The sequence below is a fragment of the Capsicum annuum genome, unplaced genomic scaffold (assembly GCF_002878395.1).
Source record: "Capsicum annuum cultivar UCD-10X-F1 unplaced genomic scaffold, UCD10Xv1.1 ctg1928, whole genome shotgun sequence".
Taxonomy (NCBI): domain Eukaryota; kingdom Viridiplantae; phylum Streptophyta; class Magnoliopsida; order Solanales; family Solanaceae; genus Capsicum; species Capsicum annuum.
Genome location: NW_025825112.1, coordinates 1 through 4,379, shown reverse-complemented (window position 1 = coordinate 4,379; position 4,379 = coordinate 1). Strand labels below are relative to the sequence as shown.

The window sequence follows — 4,379 nt, the reverse complement described above, 5'->3', positions numbered from 1 at the left end:
ATGTTTGTTTGGTTTAGTTATTTGCTGCCTTATTACTATTTGTGCTTGGGTTTGTTTGTTTTCGAGATAATGCTCTATTTCATCCTTGAACTATACCCAAAACAGCTGAAACACACCTCAACTTAAAGGGGGTCCTATTACCCCCAGAACTAATTAAAAGTGTAATTTTGACACCCTTGATGCCTACGTGGCACAACACACTGAAGGATCCATGTAGGCACACGTGTATGTCATGTATGTGCCGTGTAGGCACCAAGGGTGTCAAAATTACACTTTTAATTAGTTCAGAGGGATAATAGGACTCCCGTTAAGTTGAGGTGTGTCTCAGTCGTTTTTGGTATAGTTCAAGGATGAAATACGATATTTTCTCTTTGTTTTCTCTTGGTTCAAATTGAAACGAAAAAAGTTTAGACTAGTATATTTTTTCACTGCTAGTTTATCATGCACTTTGGACAGTGTCTTTGTCTTTCCCAACATATTATAAATGTTAAATGCAAATATAATCTGACCTTTTGCGATTTTGATTCCGTATATATTATAATGTTGCAACCAAACATCTTGTAGCTTCAAATAGTGTATATGGGATGAGGAGATTCGTTTACCTGAATAGATGAAATTTGATGAAACATATATAATTTATCTGAATAGATGAAATTTGTGAGCATAAGAGTAGATTCAAGCATGTAAATAACCAAGATGGGTTGTGGTGCAGTGGATGGGACTGCTCCACCCTTAACCAGAGGTCGAGGGTTCGACCCTGGGTATGGAGAAAACTCTGTTGGGAGCGTTGCCACCTTAATGGGCCCTGCAACTCGCGATCCGGATTAGTCGGGGCTCCAATGCGAACGTCGAACACCGGATGGAAAACCAAAAAAAAAAAAGCATGTAAATAGAAAAAAATAAATAAATTTTAAATCACATAAGAATAAAATTAAAGCCTATTGTGGCAATTATCCTTCATATAGTGGTAACAAGTCCAATGTTCTTGTTAAAGTCGATAAAATCAATGTAGGATTTTTGGGTTTTCTTTTATTTTTCTATTTTTTCATTGTGAAAACATAATTTTCTCTAAAGAAAATTTTTTTAATAAAAGGCAAAAAATTCAAACAATATTTATAATTAAAAATTAGAGATAAAGTGGAACAAATAGACACACACACGTGTTCCACGTGACAATTCGAATGAGACGTCATGTAGGATCAGAGGTGGAGCCAGCCTAATTATAGGGGGTTCGGTTCGAACCCCCTTCGATGACAAAATTATATGATCAATACATGATTAAAATGATTTTTTATATATACATTATAGATGTTGAACCGTTTTTCTTCAGATTTTGAACCCTCTCAGCATAAATTTTGATTCCGCCTCTACGTAGGATGCATATGTAATCGTTCAGTTTCATACAAGTTCTTCTTGTGCACATCTAAAATTGAAGATCGTGAACGTTAGCTAAGGCCAAGTTAAACGACATATTTATATATTATTTTTTATTATTTATATATACATAGTCTACGATAATTCTGATAAAAAGGTTCTAAGACAACCTAAAGTGAACTCTAAACTTAAACAATGAAGGACACAACATAAGCAATATAAATTTTTAAGAAAGAATTATAAATCTAAAGTGAATCCTAAATATATTTTATATTTTTACGTTGGATGGGATAAGATACGATATCCCAACACTAAATTTGATATTAGATTATATTATATTTCGTTGATGATAAAAATTAGTTTCGCAATAATATAAATTTAATACCAAACTTAATTAATCATGAGATATTCACCTTATCCTACATACGAAACGACCTTTAATACTAATTAATCATTCATAGAGTATAATTTTGAGTTTTTAATGTTACCTAAAGTCTACATATAACATGTTTTCAACATAAATAGACTAAAAAGTCATTTTTGTTAATAGAAAAACAAATATCACTAATCAAAATTAAAATTGGAAAATATCATAGACAAAAAATGACATTGTACCTAAAAAAAATATAGAACTTGGACAATGCTTTTATTCTCCAAGATAGTTATAAATTAGACTATGCAAAATCAAACTTATAATTGTACTTATATTCCTTTTAATTTGCAACAATCCACCATATTCGATTATTTAATCATTCAAAGACTATGCAAAATCAAACTTATAATTGTACTTATATTCCTTTTAATTTGCAATAATCCACCATATTAAATTATTTAATCGTTCGAAGGGGGTCCTTCAAGACGAATATAATCATACATGACTCCACTCCAATGGCTCGAACCTCTACTTTGCTTAAGAAATATAACATTAGTACCGCTCGCGAGAAAATTGCTCGGTATATCTACAGTATACATCCGATATAATCCATGAATTCCATGTCTTGCAATCATGTTATCCCTGCCTATCGATCCTGTTGAAAAATGAGGAACGTCTGCATATTGATCGTTTATTTGAATCTATAACAATTGAAACATACCGTTGATTAGTCGCGAAAAAAAGATAATGTATACATGAGATATACACTAGGTATACAAAATTAAGAATAATGTGAAAATTTGTTTAGCCCATACTTGTAATTCAGCTTCATTTGCTGAGGCTAATGCTAGTTCAAGTGTATAATTTGATGAATCCTTCACTTGTTGAAGATCAAACACAATTTGCCATGTAGTTGGTATATAAGTTTTGTTCCCATCATCACTTTAATTAGAAAAAATAAATTAGAATCTGATATGCAGTACAATCTTATATTATAAGTGGGATCTGGGAAGAATAGCATGTATACAAATATTATCCCTACTTTGTGATGGTAGAGAGACTGATTCCGATAGACCCTCAAGTCGAACATAGATGCAAAAAAAAAAGTTGTAATAACAGACAGTAACATGAACAAGATAATAAGATAAACGAAGCCAAAAGTATAAGGACCTAAAAAATAATAGTAGTAGTAGTACTTCTAGTATGGAAAAGAAATATGCTTGCCAACCTACAAACCTTATACTCTAAATACTTAGACCTTCACCGTCCTATCAACGGTCATGTTCTCAGGTCATATCTCCGAATCTAAAAGTTCGAGGAAAAACTGCATAAAATTGACTCAACGAAAGCATTTCCATAGGAGTTTCATATTTTCGATGATGTTTCGAGAGACATTGACATAAGCATTTAAAATCCCCTGAACTATGGTTAGAGTTGCTATGACATACTCTAACTTTACAGGGGTCCTATTACCCCTCTGAACTCAATTTTAGCGTATTTTTGTCACCCTTTGTGCTGATATGGCACCTTTATTATATAAAATGGAGCCCACATCAAAGGTGCCACGTCAGCTAAAAAGGTTGACAAAATACGCTAAAATTTAATTCAGGAAGTAATAGAACCACTGTAAAATTGGAGTATATCGTAGCAACTTTGGTCATAATTCAGGAAGTACTAGATGTTTTTCTCGAAAAGGTCAAATTTAAAGGTCAAATTTGGCTAGGGTTTGTTCTTTCTCAATGATTGATGATGAAAATGAGTTTTTGAACTCATATAAATGTATATATACACATATTCCCGTCCATAATATCATAGGGAATGGCCAAAGTGCCTTTAAAATTTAAATAATGTCAAATCTGTCCTTTGGTGGACTGTTTTGGTAAGACAAAGTAGATCGACGATAACTCTTTGCTCCGATATCGGATTTGGGTGAAATTGGTATCGTTGGAAATATAACTCAAAGGGCTTTCATTTCATATAAAGTAGGCCACACAGTTCGTCCTGTACAAGGAGTTATGGTCGTTTGAAGTTGACCCTAAAAATTTGTTTTGAGAGACTGAATTAATGCAAGAAAATTTCCGGCACATTTTCTATTCCCAAATATCCCGGCCACCGTTTTATAGTTTCGAACATGCTCGATTATATCCGAAACCTATCCGTTTTTGGAAATCTTTATATCGTTCGAAAGATTATTCAATAACCTTCGCATGGAACCATCGACGGGCAAATTCCGGTATAAATAAAATAAAAAAATTAATTCCATATAAATAAGACCAATACACGTACTTGAATACGCCAATACATGAACTTGAATACGGGATGTTACAACTTTATTGAGTTCAAAAATATGAACGAAAGAACAAGTCGAAGGGGGTTCAACGTCTGCTATGTGTACATGAATAATCATTTTAAGCTTGTATAAATAGTAGTATAATATTCTGCGAAAGGGAGTTTGGATGAACCCCCTCACTATTAGTTAGCTTCCCCCGTCTTTCCTCATACCCATTATATTCGACCTCTTATATCTCATGTAAAAAGTAAAGAAAAAAACGAAATCAAGCGTGACAAATAAAAGTAAATCGAAATAGTATAAGATATAGAGGAGTTATTTGGATACGCCATATAAGGAAAT

General features: G+C 32.8%; 1 long non-coding RNA gene across 1 annotated transcript; it reads right to left on the bottom strand.

Annotated features, from left to right (window-relative positions):
* Nucleotides 1–2,091: 2,091 nt before the first annotated feature.
* LOC124890508 lies at nt 2,092–3,149 on the bottom strand. The gene is made up of 2 exons (XR_007049201.1): nt 2,563–3,149; nt 2,092–2,448 (listed from the first exon to the last, which is right to left on the bottom strand). It is a non-coding gene; the product is annotated as an uncharacterized LOC124890508 (long non-coding RNA).
* Nucleotides 3,150–4,379: the final 1,230 nt, after the last annotated feature.